Genomic DNA, 23,086 nt, shown 5'->3' with positions numbered 1-23,086 from the left:
ACATATGTACAGTAATACACTGACTTAGCAAATGTCATGGGATAGTCACCTAATAGCGTGTGGGGCCTCCTCTGGCCCTGCGAACTGCAGTGAGACGCCGTGGAGGTAAGTCGACAAGTCCCTGGTAGTCCTCTGGACGCAGCTGACACCAAATCGTTTGCAGAGCGGCCGCCGATGCTGGTCTGTTCGTGGGTGCAAGATCCATGGCATGGAGATATGCTCGATAGGGTTCATATCTGGGCTCCTGGGTGGCCATAGCAGTCGTTGGACCTCCGCTGCATGTTTCTGGAACCATTCCCAGGCGACGTGGGAGCGATGTGGTGGCGCGTTATCATCTTGAAACACTGCAGAACCGTCTGGGCGCTGGAAGGCCAAAAATGAGTGGAGATGGTCTCCGAGCAGCTCAACACACCGCGTACCATTCAAAGTCTCTTCCAGGAAAAGTCTTTTCCATACCAGAAAAATGCACCCCAGTCCATAACAGACACACCAGCGCCCTGGACCACACCTTCGAGGCAGGCGGGATCCATAGCTTCGTGTGGTCTGCGCCATACACGGTGCCTCCCATCGGCATGGTGGAGTTGAAATCGTGATTCGTCCGACCATGTCACGTTACGCCATTGTTCCAGTGTCCATCCCTGCTGACTGGCGACAAATGCGCGTCGTTGTCCCCGATGACGTTGGGTTAACAGTGGCACCCGTGTACTGCGCCGGCTCCCATACCCCATAGAGCCCATGTCCCTACGGCCTGTGTTGAATTGAGCCGTGATTTGTTGCACGGTTACCCGTCTATCACTATTGACAATCCGTCTCAGATGTCGCCGGTCACGGTCATCGAGGGTGGTTGGACGGCCGGTCGTTCGTCTGTTGTGGACGGTGACACCCGCATTCAACCATTCACGATACACCCTGGACACGGTTGATCGTGTGAAGCCGAATTCCTGCACCACTTTCGAATTTGCACTTCCCATCCGTCAGGCACCGACCACCATACCCCGTTCGAACGGTGTCAGCTCATGACGACGTTCCATGTTACACCTTTCACATGCACAGCCACTGCTCACAAGGTATCCTATACAACTGCCGCTGGCACAGGGGGCGTGTGGGGCGCAGACAACACACTGCGCTTCCTAGCTTCTGCGTGCACACGATTCTTATTCGAACTACCTCTACCTCATTGACAACGGCCGTAGCCGTGTTGAAACACCGGATCCCGTGAGATCTCCGAAGTTAAGCAACATTGGGCGTGGTCAGGAGTTGGATGGGTTGCCACGCGCTGTTGGTGGTGGGTAAGGGAATGGAGGAGCGGAAAGGAACTGGCCACCCTACCGCACGTCAACTCCGGCTCAGGAACACCTCTGCGGAGGTTCGGACCTGCCTTCGGGCAGAATAACCCTTACCTATCTACCTCATTCAGGCCAGCTTTAACGCGAGGGTCCGGCGTGACGTCACAACCCTGCTTCGCTACTGCGCATCTCTCCCATAATCCCTACCTTGTATTCTACCAAGTTTAGCCTATAAGGAATACAAAGCCTGTCCAATAGCCACTCATAGCTGTCCGCCCTGTGGATGGTATATTTGCCGCTAGAGGCGCTGCAATTCAACCTCACATGAACACGTCGGTTGGCGGTATTTCTACACACTGTATGCTTACTGGTGACGAAAGTTGAATGTTAATACCGATAGAAATAATGAAACTCAATAATGATTTTGTTTTGTCCGAATCCTTGGCTGAATGGTCAGCGTTGAGGCCTTCGGTTCAGAAAGTCCCAGGTTCGATTGCCGGCCGGATGGGTGATTATAATCACGTCTAGGCCCTAATTAATTCTTCTGGTTCGGGGACTGGTGTTTGTGTTTGTTGATATAGTGATTACTAGACCTCGGATTTTTAGGTGCTAAAATGTTACTTTTATTGCCTAAAACAGACTCTCAAGTAGGCTCTACAGTATTTTTAGGCAGCTGCAGTTTTACGTATTTAATATGCATTATTTAAAACACCGCGTTGATTTTGTTAAATTGATAATAATTCGTTATGGGGAAATATAAAACAAGTTTCACTCACCTCTTGCTGCAAACGTCGCAGAAAATAACTTTACCATCCGATGTGAAACGGGTAAACTCTTGTAAATTGACGATGAATTGGAACCTGACACCTTCGGCTTAATTCACACACTGGCCAAATGGGAAAAAGGTGTGGTTAAAATACGTCAATCATATTACGCTGGTGTACTGCTGCGTTCCGTTTTGTAAACAAGGCTCTTTTTTTTTTTTTTTTTTTTGCTAGTTGCTTTACGTCGCACCGACACAGATAGGTCTTATGGCGACCATGGGACAGGGAAGGGCTAGGAGTGGGAAGGAAGCGGCCGTGGCCTTAATTAAGGTACAGCCCCAGCATTTGCCTGGTGTGAAAATGGGAAACCACGGAAAACCATTTTCAGGGCTGCCGACAGTGGGGTTCGAACCTACTATCTCCCGAATACTGGATACTGGCCGCATTTAAGCGACTGCAGCTATCGAGCTCGGTAAACAAGGCTCTAGAAATAAAGTTCCTGGAACTAGTTTCCATGAATTCCTTTGCTAAGAGCCAACTAGGGAATTATGGATTAAAGCAATAAACAGGCCAGGCATGGTACAGTAAATACGCAGACCATGAGGCGGCAAAAATTAGGTTACTTATTATTATTGCTCCTATTCTGATGATAATAATTTCCTTATTCTGTTGTGTAGATGGTACCAAGAATAAGTTATGGAACCTTAGTGACCGCTCCGTCGAGTGCTGCAATGGCATATATTGGAGGGTATTTGGTAAGAGTTGTCGAAGACCACATGCCTTGTCAAGAGTGTGTTGATAAAATTAGTAGTATCCAGAGTCCATCTCCACTAACGTCATTAATAAAAATCAAAGACAGAAGTGGTCTCAGGTATCCAAAGCCAAGTTTTGTTTCACTGCTGATGAAACTGGGGCAAGTAACGGACGAAATGATATCGGTAACGCTGGACAGTCCAAAAATAGCACAAACCTTAACCGAAATACCGTTGCCACGTGTTGCTAAAAATCCTATTCTACAGTGTGGGAAAAGTGATCACCTGAGGAACAAAGCAGAATAATACTGCAGAAGTTTCTGCACCTCTCTGTCACTAACTACGCTAATGGCGTGACAGATGAGTATCGCTGAGAATACTTCTCGATAAGAAAAACAATTTATGAGAAGAAAATATCAAGGAAAATAGTTAAAGTCGTTCCTTTTCACTGAAAATCTACGGTGCAGTAGTAAAAATATCTAGTGCATACCGTATATCCTTTTAAATGTCAGACATAAATTTCGACAGTTATATGTGTTATCTGAAATGAAAATCCGCAGCTGAATTGAACTCCTAGGGGTAAAAGGTGAACATTAACTATTTTCTACTTCATTCTGCTCAGTAATACATATAATATACAGGAAGTATAGTATAGAGGTCAATTTGTGCTGGTTTTAACTCCCGTTACCAATGCTACCGAGTGCTGATGTGAGGTGGTATACTAGCGCTGCAGCGGTCAAGACGCGCACTGCCAGGCGGACACTGTTTCTGAAGAGAACACTGCGAGTGAGCAGGCTTTGTATTCCTTGTAGGCTATTGTAGTTGGTCCTGATTCTACGTACCTTGCCAAGATCCGCTGCAAGAACAAGGAACATCGACACTGAGGGGACTTCCAGAGTAACTTGACAGGTAGTACATTAAGAAAGAGGATACATTTTAGATATACCATGAACACCACAGAAAATAGGGTTACTAATAAAATACTTACCGGGCGAGTTGGCCTGCGGTTAGAGTCGCGCAGCTGTGAGCTTGTATCCGGGAGATAGTGGGTTCGAATCCCACTGTCGGCAACCCTGAAGATGGTTTTCCGTGGTTTACCATTTTCATACCAGGAAAATGCTGGGGTTGTAACTTAATTAAGGCCACGGCCGCTTCCTTCCAACTCCTAGGCCTTTCCTATCCCATCGTCGCCATAAGACCAAGGCCTATCTGTGTCGGTGCGACGTAAAGCCACTAGCAAAAAGAAAAATAGTAATACTTCATTCCCTTTCATGAACCTACACGAGCATTATTTTATTAAACGTATCTGTAATAACCTAAACATTATTCGCCAAGCAGGTTTGAGTGGCTCAGACGGTTAAGGCGCTGGCCTTCTAACCCCAGCTTAGCAGGTTCGGTTCTGGCTCAGTCTGGTGGCATTTGAAGGGGCTCAATTACATCAGTCTCGTATCGGTCGATTTACAGGCATGTCAAAAAACTCCTACGGGACAAAATTCCGGCATTTCAGCGTCACTGAAAACCGTAAAATGTAGTTAGTGGGACTAAAAACACCATCATGATCATCATCATAATCAAAATCATCATTATTATTCGCCACGTTTCATACATTCCTAGTGCTGTTATACATTCAAAAAAGAATAAAACATTAAATTAACGAGTAAAGAAATGATACCAGCATGACCTAAAACACAGTATTGAAATTATAAGAAAAGTAGCTATATTACCCGGCGCTACCCGGACACTTTGTTGATTATTTACTCGTAGGTATTTTATTACCTGTTAAAGATGTGTGAAGCGAATTTTTGTAATTTCTTTATTGTGACTTGACTGATATTTTAAGAACTTTTTTTTTTTTTTTGCTAGTTGCTTTACGTCGCACCGACGCAGATAGGTCTTATGGCGACGATGGGACAGGGAAAGGCTAGGAGTGGGAAGGAAGCGGTCGTGGCCTTAATTAAGGTACAGCCCCAGCATTTGCCTGGTGTGAAAATGGTAAACCACGGAAAACCATCTTCAGGGCTGCCGACAGTGGGGTTCGAACCTACTATCTCCCGAATACTGGATACTGGCCGCACTTAAGCGACTGCAGCTATCGAGCTCGGTGACCTTCAAATTAAAGGCATCCGGAATGTCAGTATTCTTCTAAGCGAACTTGAAAATTAAGGAATCGATCCTTGAGCTGAGTTATCATAGTTACGGCCGTTCATTTTCTCACCCCATTCCTATGGGGGGGGGGGGGTAGTGTGATGCCAATATTTCCATAACGGTTGGTTTTAGGCCCTTATTCGTAACATGATTTTCGGGGCCCACAGGGCCTTACCGAGTTTTGTTCTTCGCATCGTGAGGCTTAAAATTAGGTTTGTCTAGTCCTTATACGGCAGATTCAATATTTCGCATATATTAGCCCATGTGAATGTGCCAAAAAGCCTAAATCTATGGAATGGAGAGGGCTGTTAAAATTTCTTGTAGATGGGATTAACCCGCACGGTCTTAAAAGGTAAGTGTACAAAATTAGGTTCAGATTGGAGCAACGGTATGGATTTGTATAAGGAACAAACAGACGGACGGCCGGACGGCCGGACGGACGAACAGACAGACATTCTGCTTTATATACACTGGCGGAAAAAATCCAAACACCATGAAATAAGGAATGTAGAATACAGAAATTTTGGCAACGATTAAAGGTAAAAGAATAGAGGTTAATATCCACGCGAGAAAAGCCATCGCAAATGTGCCATACTGGTCCATTGAATTGCGGTGGAAAAATAAGAATAAATAATGTGTCAGAAATCATACTACTTGGAATTCATCAGTAACAGAGCTATAACATGACCAACTTAATCCGCCAGGACGCGCGTTCGGCATTGGAATGTATGAGCTGAATGCTGTTGATGGTTGAGTCATCAGTCCATAGACTGGTTTGATGTAGCACTCTATGCCACCCTAACCTGTGCTAACCTTTCCATTTCTACGTAACTATTGTATCCTACATCTGCTCTAATCTGCTTGTCATATTCATACCTTGGCCTACTCCTACCGTTCATTCCGCCTACACCTTCTTCAAAAACCAACTGAACAAGTCCTGGGTGTCTTAAGATGTGTCCTATCATTCTATCTCTTCTATCGTCAAATTTAGCCAAATCGGCTTACATCGCGCATTCCTATCTACAAAATGTCACTGTAAAATTTGTCACAAATGGAACATAATAATTGCTTTTACTTAAATGAAGCGAAAAATCTGCGGTAAATTAAGAAATACCGTCGTTATTAGAGAAATATGAATACATACTTAAGGTCTGCAGACAGGACTCCTTTATGTCGTATTCCGCTGCTGGTGCCGTTGTTAATTGTTTGAGGTCCAGGGCTAGCACCGAGGAATGGGATAATAGCTTTTACTTAAATGAAGTGAAAATTTGCGGTTAATTAAGAAATACCGTCGTTAGGTTATTAGAGAAATACATAAGGCTTGTTGACAGGACTCGTATATGTCGTATTCCGCTGCTGGTGCCGTCTTTTGTTAATTTCTTCTGGTCCAGGGCTAGCACCGAGGAATGGGTGCGCTATGTCTCTGGATTCTCATTACTTTGTCCATAAGACTAGAGTGGCCAGTTCAAACAGCAAAATGGAGGTCAACAGCATTCACGATGTTATTTCGTTCTTCAACGAGGCAAATGACCATGTTATAGTGATGTGGCTGGAACTCTACGGAAAAACAACTAAGGACGCATTCAACAACTTGGTGCTGCACATTACAGAGAAATATCTTAAGTACCACAATAAATGATTTTTGTTCAAAGAAAAATAGCATGATATCTGACCAATAAATATTTTTTTATTTTTGTTCGAACGAAAATAGCTTGATCCCTGGACCAATAAATCACCAGTCCACAGAATTCTTCTTATGTACATTGGCCATAGCTTTTTGTCGCCTATTAAATCTTGCATATCGCGATACACTTCAGGAAATGATGTCATTGGCAACTGAAGCAATGAAACGAAAGCAAAAAAACTTCAGTGAACACAGACATCACACACGAAATTGTTGAAAGTGTACGACAAACAAAAGACATACGTGTGTTACTGTGAGCGTAGCACCAAAGGTACTTGTAAAGTAGTAAAGTAGGTGTACATAATATTCTCAAAAAATAAAATATTTCTTAATTTACCGCAGATTTTAGACTTCAACTGTGTAAAAGCAATTATTATGTTCCATTTGTTACAAATTTTACAGTGGCATTTCGTAGATAGGAATGCGCGACGTAACCTCAAATCGATCTGCTCTCACCAATTCGATTCAGTATCTCTTGAATTTGTTATTCGATCTATCCATCTCACATTCAGCATTCTTCTGTAACACCACATTTCAAAAGCTTCTATTCTCTTTCCTTCTGAGCTAGTTATTTTCCATGTTTCACTTCCATACAATACCACGCTCCAGGTGAAAGTCTTAAGAAACATATTTCTAATTCCTATATCAATGTTTGAAATGAGAAAATTTCTTTTCTTAAGAAAGCTCTTCCTTGCTTGTGCTAGTCGGCATTTTATGTCCTCCTTACTTCTGCCATCGTTAGTTATTTTACTAGCCAAGTAACAATACTCATCTATAGGGTTCGGATGTTTAGGAAAAGTCATATTTTTTCTTTGTTTCTATTTTCTTGCACGATTGGATTTTGGTGCAAATCAGGGGATTATCGTCACAATTAAGTGATTTTTATTTGTCATATAAATGCATATTTTGGCTATTTTTTGTCATAAGGTCATATTTTGAGCTATTTTCGTAGAAACGTCATGTTTCGGCCATATTTCGGCGGTTTGACGACAGCTGTAGCTGCGCAAAATTATCTTCAACTTACCAAATACGAACTAGTATTCACAAAATTGTTTCTCGGTATCACGTCTGCAGTTAATACAAGTGGAATACTCTGCCTCTTCTATCAAGATTGGGCAGGAATTGTTTTCCAGCACCTTGACAGAAAGTCTGTCATATATTAAGTCGAACTTTGGAATTATATCGAGTGCAATTCCTCGTTTAGAAGCTGCTAGCTTAGAAATTCATGCACGTATTGAAATTGTAAAAAGTATTGAACTTTCAGTACATTAATCACATGGAATAGTTGGCGACGCTGTAAAACGGAAACTTTAAAACGTGCTTAAACGAAACGACACTTTTCCCTCTGTGCGCAAGATAAATGAAGTTCTTTACCAGTACATTTCAAGACGAGTGCATACTCGATAGCAGTGATTTAACATTATTTAAATATGCACCAAAAACGTCTTTTGTCGTAGAAAGGAGCTTCTCTTCTCACAATAATGTGTTAAGTGATAATCGGAGGTCTTTGCGCCTTATGTTTGAAGATGAATCTTGTCATACACTCAATTCCACCCGCGGAGTAGAATGAAAAAGGTATGCGAGTTTGCACTATGTGCCCTGCCGCCCTACCATGATGTATTGAAAGACATCTACTTAATTCGTTTCGTGATGCTCAATTTAAACGTTAACGCATTTCAGTAATATTAATGAAATCTGGACTTAAACGTTCCAAAATATTTAAAAATAGATTGATTTCTAGTTTCTTCGTATTTCAAACCACCAATGTAGGATGTAAACATGTTTTGACTTTTAAAATATTGTGTGATCTATAATCTTAGCGAACTTAGACATTTATAGGCATGTATTCACAAATGTTTGATAAGTGAAACAACGAAAATATACTGTGAATAACTGCTAAACATGTATATTCAGATTTTTTGCTATCTTCACGTCGCACCGACACAGGTAGGTCTTATGGCGACTCAGAAAATTAATATGAAAGTAAGAATAAAGCATTTAGTTAACAAATGTGTATCAAAGGAATTGCCATTTCGATTGATAACTTATTTTAAAATGGCCATATTTAGATTAATAATTTTCGGGTCATATTTTGTCATTTTACGTCATATTTCGTCACTTTTGAGGTCATATTTCGCCATTTTTGAGGTCATATTTGCTGCTTATTCGGGCTATTTTTAGGTCTTAAACATCCGAGCCCTACTCATCTACTTCTTTTAAGACTTCATTTCCTAATCTAATATTACCTGGATCACCTGCCTTCGTTCGACTGCACTTCATTACTTTTGTTTTGGACTTGTTTATTTTTATCTTGTACTCCTTACCCAAGACTTTGTCCATACCATTTAGCAACTTCTCGAGATCTTATGCAGTCTCAAATAAAATAACAATATCATCGACAATTCTGAAGGTTTTGATTTCCTCTCCTTGGATTGTGACCCCCTTTCCAAATTCCTATTTGATTTTCTTTACTGCCTGTTCTATGTAAACATTGAAAAGGAGGGGGCACAGACTGGAGCCTTACCTCACTCCTTTCTGGATTGCTACTTGTTGAAGTTGAAGTTGAGTTGGGAGAAGATCAATTTGGCTTCAGAATAAATGTAGGAACACGTGAAGCAATCCTGATTTTACGCCCTTCACTTATACCAGCTACATCTAATTTTAGTCTATCCATCTCCCTTTTCAGATTCTCTAACCTACCACGATTCAAACTTCTAACACTCCATGCTCCGACTCGCAGAATGTCAGTATCCATCTTCCTGATGATCGCCTCCTCTCGTGTAGTCCCCACCCGGAGATCCGAATGGGGGACTAGTTTACCTTCGGAATATTTTACCCGAGAGGAAGCCATCGTCAGTACATCATTCATACTGAGAGAGCTGCATTTCCTCTGGAGTTAGTTACGGCTGTAGTTTCCCGTTGCTTTCAGCCGTGTAGGTGTGTCAACACAGCTAAGCCATGTTGAGAATTATTAAAGGCCATGTCAGTCAACCATCTAGACTGCCACCCTTGCAACTTCCGAAAGGCTGCTACTCCCCTTTCAATGAACCATTCCTTAGCCTGGTTTCTCAGCAGATACCCATCCGATATGGTTGCACTCATGCACCTGCGGCTCGGCTATCTGGTTCATTGGGACGAGCAAGCCTCCCCACCGCGGCAAGGTCACATGGTCCGCAGGGGAGGAGCTGAATGCAGCATGGTATAAAGTCCAAGCAAAGCTTTAATTTCCTATTTACTGATTTCTGAGGCGTATCTCTCACTACCGAAATTGAAGTACACTACACTATCAGCCTAAAATCTAAACTACCTGCTGTTGTTTTTTAACACCCTCTGCTCCACCACATGATACACTGAGCTGAGCGACTATAAGCCCGGCGCTATTCATTCCTTTTAATACACCTTAAATCGTAACAGGAGATATTCACAGTTAAGCAACATAGGCCTAAGATCAGCATAGATGGGTGACCGCTACATTTCACGGGAGCTGAATAGCTCTCACAAACATCAGCATATAGAATCGGAGCATTACACCACACTACACCATAGCTGTGCGAGAATGCCAGTCCACAGATAAGCTTGGGTGACAACTGGAAGCTGTGAGCATAAATAAACGAGAAAATCAACTTACGTTAACACGCGCGCTGGATAAAAAAAAATTACCCAAGATTGCCATCAACACCAAACATGTCACCAGCTCGAATAACACGGATACCAGTAAAATATAAAGCAGTAACGATTGTTTCGGAGATTCCATTGGGAAAGTTGCAAGGAGTAGAAGACATACAAGTTCGACCAAGACTTTATTAATACGGTAATACACAGTTCAACAAAATTAGGGGAACATGTTTTTGAACGTATGCCATGCTCCACCAAACAATACCTCACACCCAGGTATATTACCAACTAAACCTTTATTCTTTACCGTTGAAGTACACAAAAGAACATCGATGGATTCGCGTTCATTTTCAGAACACAAACGGAAATGTCCAAATAGGGGCGAAAATAAAGTGATAACAGTCCTCCAGGGTGGACTTTTATCACAGTTGGAGAGCTTCTGTATGGTGTATGTCCTCCATAAACATTTATCACAGCTTGGCACTTACGCGGTATGCTCCATATAAGTCGACGGAGGTCACGTTGCGGTATCAGATCCCATTCTTCAATGAGAGCCTGTTCGAGGTCCTATAGAGTCTGTGGTGGAACAGGTCGCCAACGAACACTTCTGTCAAGCCTATCCCACACATGCTTGATGGGGTTAACTGCTGGCCATTCCATCTCTTGAATGTTCAGTTCTCGCAAGAGAGCTCTGGTGACGCGCGCTACACGAGCCCTGGCATGTCGTCTATGGGTACGAATTCAGAGCCAACATCGTATGCAGCAACCAACACATGCTGTAGCAGTATCTGCTCGATGTACCCTGCAGCGGTAAGATTACCACGGACGACGACAAGATCCGTACGGTCACTCCACACCATCACAGAACCTTGTGCGAGTCGGTCGCCTTTCTGGACAACATTTGGCATGTACTGCTCACCACGACGTCTTCATACACGATGACGTCTATCACGCTGTGTCAGGGGAAATCTGTACTCGTCTGTGAACAACACAGGTCTCCATTGGTGAAGTTGCCAGTTGACGTGGGTACGGGCAAACAGAAGGCGAGCTGCGCGATGTTGCTGCGTTAAACGGGGCACTCGAGCAGGACGTCTGGGTGGTAAGGACACTTCTCTTAACCTGGTCCTTACTGTGCGGTCAGGCACCGTGACTCCAGTGACCCTCCTGAGGTCTTGTTGCAGTTCTGTGGCAGTTGCTGAACGACGCCGCAACGCACAGATAGTCAGATATCGGTCATTCTGTGGGATTGTCATGCGTCCACGACCTTGTCTAACCCTCCTGTGAACTGGCCTGTATCATTGTAGCGATTCCACATGCGTTGAATAACTCACAGAGAGACATTGAGATCCACAGCAACACGATGAAAAGTCCATCCTTCCTGAATCAAAGTGACGGCCCTTGCGACTTGACCCTCGTTAAGATGTTTCATGGGATGTGCTGGTTTACGTACAACGTGTTCAGATGACCGCAGTGGTCTGTGCACCTCACAACGACACACGAACGCACCGCTATTCACTTTGTTTTGAGGGGTCACCTGACAGTTTAATGCATGGCTACGCCTACAGATGGAGTATAACTTCGATATGACATACCCTAAGTAGCTAAGGTCTCAAGGTATGCTGTACGACCATTGGAACCCCATCTACCAAATTAACGTTCACATACCAGACGTTACAAAACATGTTCACCTATTTTTTTGAACTGTGTAATTAATTTTGCCACGGGTAAAAAGTGTTCACGCACCTCCTAGCGGGTTATCAAATAAGATTGTTGTCATAGTTTTTATCACGTTAGGCCAAAGGTAGGAAAAATACAGGCAATGATCCTAAAAGAGTCATTTTTCTCGGGGAAAAATCAAAGGAAAATAAAAAACGTCAACGATCTGCTAAAATGTGTCTAACTTTTACTTCAAATTTCGTTAACTGCTCACATTGTAACTAAATTTCAACATAATTTTGTTTACGCTTGTATACCGTTAGTCGCTGACTCATTCATTTATTTAGAAGGAGCTTGTACATGGCTCGCTATCAGAATAGATCACTTTGGGGGAAACAGAGATGCAGTGGTGCCGGAACGCACCGGAACGGAATCTGAAACCTATCTGGAAAGGCGGAACGCAGTCTGAAACATATTCCCCTTTAAATTGACTGAAGTTTATTTGTTTCTTTTTTATGTTTTAAATCTCCCACAGTATTTCAAAGACCAATAGTAAGAACTTCTGTCTTCTGTCAGTAGCGGCGCTAAGAAGGTCGGGGCCCCCCTGCAATACCGTACTTGAAAATGTACCCCTCGTTTCCTGATAAGGAAAGTTATAAGTTTATTTCGTATTACACGGTTATATATTATTACAATGAACAACAACGGCGATAATAATAATAATAATAATAATAATAATCATAATAATAATAATAATAATAATAATAATAATAATCTACACAATTTAGTTTTCAAATCCGAAGGAATAAAAGTAATACACACACTCACAACACACATGACCGTCACAATATTAATAAACAATCTCATTCCTAGGACCAAATAATTTACAACTTAACCGACCATCATGGGCCTCAGTGGCATATGCTGTGTCCAAGACGTGGGCTACCACTAGACTTAGGTTACCCCTTTGCGATGGTTGGTTTAGTGAATGTCAAGCCTTTTAAGTGTTTTGAGCTGCAACGAAGAACAGTTGCCTTATGGATAATATAGGATAAACAGGGGCATAATTACCCATACTACATGGCCTTAAGAATGAAAGAGAAAACGTTGCACATAACTGGCCAATAACAAAAGCCAAGGAGGCGAAACTCCAACACTGCTCATAGAAATTACTAAAAACCTAAGTGGGCTTACGGCCCAAAGATACAGAGGTTAATCCCATACTACAAGAGGGTGAATAAAGGAGGAACCTTTAAAGCCAAGACGAGATTTACAAAATTTAGAGTTTGAAAACTTTAGTCACCCAATCGCAAGGTTGAATGGGAGACGGCAGAGGGTCACCACTCTCCTTTCCCTTACATTACATATTTCCCGATAGGGAATAGAAACAGTGTCTTCAGGACTTCGCCGAAAATCCTACATTTAAACCACCAGTTCACAAAATTACATTAAAATAAAACGGCTAAAACCTTCCCCTCAAACTACTCGCAGATGCTATCACATGTTTAGGAAAATTCTGCCATTACCTTGTATCGCTGGATATTCTTCAAGTAGGCCACGCCCCTGCCTCCTAGGCCTCCGTCAAGTCACACTCCCAGGCACTGGAGCAATTCAGACAAGACGGCCCTAAAGTGCCCTGCTTATGTAGTCCCGAAAGGGGAAGCTTCCCGATTAAATTGAACCACACTTTGCTGATAGGCTGGATTCTGAACACAACCCTGGTTTCGATTGGCTAGAGAACATATTTACAAGCATCTGATAGTTAGATTACAGTAGAGGAGGAACCAGGTGAAGTGTTGACAACTTCGGTACATTTAAAAAAAGCAGTCTTCAGAAAAAGATTTACTAATAACAAAAATGAAATTTCCTAAGTTCTAGGTTCGGTTTGAGTGTGCTAACAAATCGATGTTAGAGCAATCTAACTGCATAAGACAACATTCTTTGGGAGTTTACAAGTTCAAGTCCGTTGGCATAGATGGCCTTGGATAAGGCGCGTAGTTTAAATAGCCGGGGAACCCCTGGTGTTATTATTATTATTATTATTATTATTATTATTATTATTATTATTATTATTATTATTATTATTATTATTATTACTCGTTGGCTGAATGGTCAGCGTACTGGCCTTCGGTTTAAAGGGTCCCGCGTTCGATTCCCGACCGGGTCGGGGATTTTAACCTTCATTGGTTAATTCCAATGGCCCGAGGGCTGGATGTTTGTGCTGTCCCCAACATCCCTGCAACTCACACACCACGCATAACACTATCCTCCACCACAATAACACGCAGTTACCTACACATGGCAGATGCCGCCCACCTTCATCGGAGGGTCTGCCTTACAAGGGCTGCACTCGGCTAGAAATAGCCACGCGAAATTCTTCTTCTCCCTCTTCTTCTTCTTCTTCTTCTTATCATCATTATCTCCATATGCACTAAACACATCACACTACCACCCACCACAGAAACACGTAATAGTGATGACGTCATACCACACAGCGTTGGCGTCAGGAAGGATATTCAGCCGTAAAACTAGACCTAACTACGGAACGGGCTGACTAATGGCTTTAGTAATAGGACAGGAATAATGATAGCAATAACAATGTTACTTTCCCCCTGTGTGTGGGGCCGGTAGAATACATTCACGGTATCTCTAGCCTGCCGTAAAAGGCGACTAAAAGGGGTCCCAGTGGCTTTCAATTTGTAGCATTTTTGAGCCTGACATTGCTTCCAGTTATTTGTGTCAGGCTACTCGCTTTCATATTTCTTATCCGACCTCCCTTGGTCAACGGTTGTTCTTTTTCTGTCCTGACGGTGTTAGGTTTCTGAGGCCTGAGGAGTCTTTCATTGTCAAGCCCTGTATGATGCTTGCATTTCTTTGGACAATACTTTCATACTAAGCAATGTTGGAACTTTTCAAATTTTGCCTAGGGTGGTTACTAAGTTATACTTCCCCTTGAGTCAATAAGAAACTTGATAAACTGCATTCCTTCAGACCATTTACAAATGAAGCTGACCAATTAAAGGATGATGTACATGAAATACAGACATTAGTGTAAGTAACCACCAAACATACACTTTCCTTGAAATACAGTATACTGCTCATTCAAATTTTGGACAATGAATGATGATGGCATTACATATATAATAATTGTTTGTATGTAGGTACGATAATAAGCTTTTGATTTTTTTTCACAGAGAATTTTGCTCTGCTTCTTCAAAAGATAATCTCGTCTGTTCACGAACAAGACTTCTCCAAAAATGAATGAAGGTTTGAATTACTTGAACTTAAGAATGCTTTACCGTTGTCTATAGTAAGTAGTACTCTCGTTCGCCACTAGATGGCTCCCTGTGCGCAGTGTGAACCATCTCGTGATGATAATACGAATTTGGAAAAAATCGGAAAGAAATAATAATAGTGAAAGAACAGGGGAGAGAACTACCTATAAAAATCCTTAATGGCTGGCAACCACGTATTTCTTAAGTGACAGAGAGTGTCCCTGTTGAAATTGTCAGGATTTTTACGTATTTCCACAGTTTCTCGTATAATTCCAAACCTGTAGTGTTTAGTGTGGGTAAGAGCTGAAATATCAGGTCGGTGGATGCAGGGTGAGTCTGGACCAACAAGTGGCCACGGCTGGTCCGTGGTCCGACAGCTCTGCACTCCGACCGGCCAACTGAGCAGAGGAGGGATGGCCACGGATCTACGCCTATGAATTTGAGAGACGGAGAGTGGCTGGTCCCCACCTTCGGCTGTCTTGAAAACTGTTTTCTGTGGTTTTCCTTTCTCGAGCACTACAGTGAATGCCGAGACAGTTCCTAGTATAGGCAACGAACGCCTACCCTCTCACTTTCTCCGAGCATCTCCTGGTCTGAGAGACGGCGTCACCGTCTAAGAGGCTCACCTCCTTCTTCAAGGAAGGAATGAAAACATGTTAGTAGTAGTCGAGCATCTTGGAACGCGACATAGATATGGCGTGCTCAGCTAGTCCTGATTTGTCTGGCTGGTTGAGACCGATATTACGACGGTGTTCCTTGATACGAGTACCAATGGAACCGGAATGTTTGGCCAATGTACACCTTGCCACAAGCACAGGGAATTTTGTACACCCCAGGGTGTATTTTGTATGGTTTATTACTAAAAGTGGGGCAGCCTTTGTAGTTAGACCCTTCAACGATGACGGGCACCATGTGTTATAAGTACAATGTACAATTTAAAAAAATAAGGAAACAAGATCTTGCACGAGAAACTTTATTTTACAGGCAGATAAAATAATAATAGTACACATTGCTATTCAACATACTCACTATTCTTATCCAAGCTCTTGTTCCTCTACATCAAGACATCGAAGTTGGCAGGACAGAAATCTGCTTCCAGTTTCTGAAGCCACGTCATGACGTTCATCCTCATGCTCCATCAACGATCCGAAGAGATGGAAATCACTGGAAGCCTGGTCGGACGGTCATCGCTCAGCCCAGCTCGACAAGGTTAGCCTTTTTCTAGGTGAGATAGGTGTCTTTTTCTTGGGGGGGGGGGGGGCCGTGAGGCTCCGCCCCGCCTCACAGCCCGTGGTGACCTACCTGTTTGGACAAATGACCGACAAGCGAGTACTAACGCAGGAACATAGCCCAGTACAAGAGTACAGAATAACTTGAGGTGCAAAGGCTAGTCTTCTGCCAGCTACTTACACCCCTCCGTAAAGGAGAAGTTATGAGAAACCTCCCTAAACCCACCAGGCAATCCCATATCTCCTTTCGGCACTGGTTACTCTGTCGCGGTCGTACCAAGACATCCCCGGCACTAGACCACTGCCGCTCAAGAGCCACTGTCACCCCCGGTCCATGGCCGCCTGCAAGACTTTCAAGTTAGAAAATGGAGAAGATAATAAAATATTAAAAAATTGACGCGCGGTCGAGAGAGAATAAAGAAATAAAAAGTAGTCTTGCAAACGCCCATGCGGATGGCCAGTAATGCGAAAGCTCTTCCCAAAGGAGCTACTTCGCATACCCCCTTCAAAGTAGGATATTATTGCAGCCGCCACTTATAACATTAAGGACGGACTGCAGAGAGAATGTGGTGGCGCACCATTGTTGTCACAGCGGTGGTGGTGAATATTGTTTTAAGAGGACGTACAACTGGGCAATCATCCTCCGATAACACTAATCAGAGGAGGGGGAGTAGAAGGGATCCGACAATTAGAAAAATGAAGGTATCGGCCAAAGGAAGACAAAGTCCATTACGGGCATGAAAATGAAAGACTCCGTAGGCCTCGTGACCTAATACCGTAGGGGTCTGAAATTCAGAGTTGATCAACTGATGTCGGGTAGGACAGATGAAAGCGAGGAGCCTGACACAAGCAATGCCAGGGCTCAGCTAAAAAAAACCGTGGTCACCAACCCACGCTCCCAATTTAAGAGTCTCTGGAGCCCCTTTTAGTCGCCTCTTGCGACAGGCGGGAGATATCGTGGGTGTTATTCTACTGCCCTCACGCACAAGGAAAGTGAAAGTATATTAAAGCTCTTACAAACTTTACGTCCGGTGGAAGAGAAATAACTGACATGGCGAGCATCACATCTGGACTAGCATTCATCTCTGGTCTTCTGGGGGTAATTCGCCGTAATATTAATGTTGTTGCTGCTGATTGTTTGACTAGAAACTAACGAATAGTACAGGGCAAGGTATATTGCGGAAATCATATTAAGGAGGTTGTCATGAAAGGTTACAGATCTCTCCACATGGTTATGAGAGTATTTAGGGGGTGTAGTAAGAATGTAAGGAGAGGGTGTGTAAGTCTCTGGCAAGACCCCAATGTATGGGATCCTCACCAAGACTACTTGATACGAGAACTGGAAGCGATTCAAAGGAAAGCAGCGCGATTTGTTCTGGGTGTTTTCCGACAAAGGTGTAGTGTTACGAAAAAGTTACAAACTTGGGCTGGGAAGACTTGGGAGTAGGGAGACGAGATGCTCGACTATGTGGTATGTTTCTAGCTGTCAGTAGAGAGATGGCGTGGAATGATATAAGCAGATGAATAAGCTTGAGTGGTGTTTTTAAAAGTTGGAAAGAAGTATGAAGATAAAGTTGGAATTCAAGAGGAAAAATTGGGGCATATATTCGTTTATAGGAAGAGGAGTTAGCGATAGGAATAATTTACCAAGGGAAATGTTCAATAAACTTCCAAATTATTTGCAATTATTTAAGAAAAGACTAGGGGATGTGCCACCTGGACGACTACCCTAAATGTAAATCAGTGGTGATTGATTGATTGATTGATTGATTGATTGATTGATTGATTGATTGATTGATTGATTGATTGACAGGAGATATCGTGGGTGTTATTCTACTGCCACCACCCAGGAGATCGATCGATCGATTGATTGATTGACTGACAGGCAGGATATATCGTAGGTGTTATTCTACTGCCCCCGCCCATGAGATCGATTGATTGATTGATTGATTGATTGATTGATTGATTGATTGATTGATTGATTGATTGATTGATTGATTGATTGATTGATTGATTACCGAGCTCGATAGCTGCAGTCGCTTAAGTGCGGCCAGTATCCAGTAATCGGGAGATAGTGGGTTCGAGCCTCACTGTCGGCAGCCCTGAAGATGGTTTTCCGTGGTTTTCCATTTTCACACCAGGCAAATGCCGGGGCTATACCTTAATTAAGGCCACGGCCGCTTCCTTCCAATTCCTAGGCCTTTCCTATCCCATCGTCGTCATAAGACGTATCTGTGTCGGTGCGACGTAAAGCAAATAGCAAAAAAGATTGATTGATTGATTGATTGATTGATTGATTGATTGATTGATTGATTGATTGATTGATTGATTGATTGATTGATTGATTGATTGATTGATTGATCAGTGGCAAATGCTCGGGATCAAGACGTGGGCTACCATTAGACTTAGGTTACCCTTTTCGATGGTACGTTTAATGAACGTCAAGCTTTCAGCGTTTTGAGCTGCAGTCAATAGCCAACGGAGAAGCCTGCTGTGCTGTGAAATCTGCTTCACAAGCTATTGCCCTGGCCTCTGCTGCTGCCAATGCTCAAGCCCTGATCAGTGGAGATGGTAGTCGAAGGTTAAGCAAATTAAAGTCCGGCTTTGTGGCTAAATGGATAGAATGCTTGCATTTTTGGTCCGATGGCCCCGGATCAATTTTCAGAACCAACCTCTTCATACTGTTAATTCCCCTGGCTTGGGGACTGGGTATTTATGACGTCTTCGCCATTCATTTTATCATCATTAGAACGCCACGAACCCTACACAGATGCCACGCACCATTATTATTACTATCATTATTAAATACAAATGCTGAATTTTACAGTGGTCGTACCCATCGTTTACTGGTTTATTAGCTTCCTCGGGAGATCAGTGGTGGTGTCTGACCCATGATCACGGATTCGATTCCAACCAACAAAAGAGAATCTGAAAGATTGTATTTCATTTTAGCAATTGTACCTATAAAAATAGGGGCTGCCTGGCCGAGGCGGTAAGGGCGTGCTCGGTTCCCTCGGAAGGACGTGGGTTCGAATCCCCGTCAGGAAGTCGTAAAATTTAAGAAACGAGATTTCCACTTCCGGAGGTGCACTTGGCCCTGAGGTTCACTTAGCCTACACCAAAAATGAGTACCAGGTTGATTCCTGGCTGCAAAGGCAGCCGGGCGTAGAGTTAACCACCCTACCCCATCAAGTGCCGAGGTTACGGATAGTGGAAGCCTTTACCTTCCACGTCACCAAGGGCCTGTACGGAGGACCTATAAAAACAAAACTGTATTGCTCCTATAACAGCAGAATGCAGTGCCTTCCTAAGAGGTTGTAGAAGGAAACGGGGGTGAAATACCAGCACTCTGTTATCTATATGAGTAACGCATGTTTGATAGTAGTGGCGATCTGACGGACCGAAGCTTAGCACACCTATCCCTCTGGTGCACGCTCCTATACGTTATACTGCAGCAAGCCGCTAGGGGTGAATAGAGGGGAGAGGGACGAGAGTCTGGACTGCGATATCAGTCTCCGATGCTTAGCTCTCAGAAATACGTGCGACGTTTTTTATCACTGCTTTCAAGTTTTGAAAATGGAAAAATGTGTCGGATGCTTACATTATAATGTGCTTTAGACTTCCATCGTTCTCAATTGAGGTTTGGGCTTCACCGATAGCCTTGGTAGCCCTCAGTAAATGCCACTGCTATTTAGCTACACTGACTACCGAGAGTTATAAACACTCTCAAAACTTCAGTATGTAGAGTTTAGATAAGGAGGATGTCCTTGTTATCGCATATTTGCTGACTACTGGGTTCTCAGAACCACCTATTAACTTCAAAAGCCTTGTTGATTGTTGTGAGTGGCAACAAGGGATGTTTATTATTGGAAAACTCACATTCTTCCTGAAATTACCGTACTCCTATCGACGAAAGAAGCTCTGCACTATGACGGTGTAAGTTTGGAGTAACCATCTATAATACAAATAATGCTGTGTTGTGTGCTGTAGTTTTATCAACATGCAAAATTATTCCTCAGAAACAGTTATGAGCCCCTCACAAGCCATGGGCCCCCCTGTCCTGTGGGATTTGTGGCGTCCTCATCAACATCCAAGAACCGTCTTGTGATTGAAAATGCGCCTAGTATGATATTCGAGCCACGAGTTCTGTGCGATCCAACACTTTGTGTATAATACAAGAATAGTCGCTGAAACATAGGACGACTGATGACACAAGAATCAGACAGCGTCAGCTTCAAGTAAATGAAATATACTCTCTGTAAGTTCTTTTGACTCTGTGCGTTTTATTGCCGTTTGTACTTTTTCATATAGAGTATTATAATGACAAATACTGTACAGTTTCTATGCTATTTTATGTTCTGTAGAATTATATTAGAGGCCAGTTAAGTTGGTATTGAACTTTTATGTGAATTTGAAAAATACCTTAATGAAAGGTTTGCTATTATTGTATTATCGTTATATTTATTATTATATACCAGATAATCAGTTTGGTATTATAATATGTGTGTGAAATATATTGTTAAACTTTATGCACATTATAAGACATGGTTTGGCATGCCATGCCATGTAAATAAATAAATACAAATTTAGTAAGATGTATAATAACTAATTGACAGTGCTAGTATCAAGTGTGTCTTAATATGGAAACTAACTGGAACTGACAAAGCTATTTTAAATACAGTAACTGATCAACCCTTGAGTTACGGTGACACACCAAAACAATTCTAATGTTATGCTATACGGTAGCTGTACTGAGGACCTACAGCTTTCTTACTCTTATGATGTTGCATTTTTAAATTATATACAGTGGTAAATTGAGACATTTAAATAGGGTACTTATACAACTAATTTTATGCAATTATTTTCCTGTTGTTATTGGAGAAAAGCCCTTCTAAGTAATCCGTTAAAGAATTGTTCACCTTTAATTTGTCATTTCACGAGTGAGTCTGAAACCACATTTCTGTTACCACTGCAACTCTGTGGGGAAAGAATATGCTCGCGCAAGAGCCACACCTTCCTACAAAGAGGTTCCTGTAACGGGCAGTAGCAGCGATTGGAAATTAAAAGTAGGGGGGCAAGTGAAACGAAATGGCGTATGGCTTTTAGTGCCGGGAGTGTCCGAGGACAAGTTCGGCTCGCTAGATGCAGGTATTTTAATTTAACACCCGTAGGCGACCTGCCCGTCGTGATGAGGACGAAATGATGATGAAGACGACACATACAACCAGCCCCCGTGTCAGCGAAATCAACAAATTATGGTTAAAATTCCCGACCCCGCCGGGAATCGAACCCGGGACTCCTGTGACCAAAGGCCAGCACGCTAACCATTTAGCCATGGAGTCGGACAGGGCGCAAAAATATCTCCAGACAACAAAGTAGTCGGGTTTGTGGGATAGTGGAGTAAGGGAGTGTATATACATCAAAACTGAAAAAGAAAGCTACAAAATTGTACATTTTTACGCTCATTGAGCGAATTTCGATAGAAAGGTAAAGGTTGTAATAGATTTTTTCATTTTGATTCAATACTATCAATCAATCAATCAATCAATCAATCAATCAATCAATCAATCAATCAATCAATCAATCAATCAATCAATCAACCAATCACTACTGATCTGCATTCAGGGCAGTGCCCAGGTGGCAGATACTGAGCTCGATAGCTGCAGTCGCTTAATTGCGGCCAGTATCCAGTAATCGAGAGATAGTGGGTTGGAGCCCCACTGTCGGCAGCCCTGAAGATGGTTTTCCGTGGTTTCCCATTTTCACACCAGGCAAATGCCGGGGCTGTACCTTAATTAAGGCCACGGCCGCTTCCTTCCAATTCCTAGGCCTTTCCTATCCCACCGTCGCCGTAAGACATATCTGTGTCGGTGCGACGTAAAGCAAATAGCAGGTGGCAGATTCCCTATCTATTGTTTTCCTAGCCTTTTCCTAAAAGATTGCAAAGAAATTGGAAATGTATTGAACATCACCCTTCGTAAGTTATTCTAATCCCTAACTCCCCTTCCTATAAACGAATATTTGCCCCAATTTGTCCTCTTGATTTCCAACTTTATCTTCATATTGTGATCTTTCCTACTTTTAAAGACACCATCCAAACTTATTCGTCTACTGATGTCCTCCCACGCCATATCTCCACTGACAGCTCGGAACATACCACATAGTCGAGCAGCTCGTCTCCTTTCTCCCAAGTCTTCCCAGTCCAAACTTTGCAACGTTTTTGTAACGCTACTCTTTTGTCGGAAATCGCCCAGAACAAATCGAGCTGCTTTTCTTTGGATTTTTTCCAGGTCCTGAATCAAGTAATCCCGGTAAGGGTCCCATACACTGGAACCATACTCTAGTTGGGGTCTCACCAGAGACAAATATGCTCTCTCCTTTTCATCCTTACTACAACCCCTAAATACTCTCATAGCCATGTGCAGAGACCTGTACCCTTTATTTACAATCATATTTATGTGATTACCCCAATGGAGATCTTTCCTTATATTAATACTTAGGTATTTACAATGATCCCCAAAAGGAACTTTCACCCCATCAACGCAGTAATTAAAACTGAGAGGACTTTTCCTATTTGTGAAACAACCTGACTTTTATCCCCGTTTATGATCATACCATTGCCTACTGTCCATCTCACAACATTATCGAGGTCATTTTGCAGTTGCTCACAATCTTGTAAC

This window comes from Anabrus simplex, chromosome 5 (assembly GCF_040414725.1).
Source record: "Anabrus simplex isolate iqAnaSimp1 chromosome 5, ASM4041472v1, whole genome shotgun sequence".
Classification (NCBI taxonomy): domain Eukaryota; kingdom Metazoa; phylum Arthropoda; class Insecta; order Orthoptera; family Tettigoniidae; genus Anabrus; species Anabrus simplex.
This window is presented reverse-complemented; position numbering follows the sequence as displayed.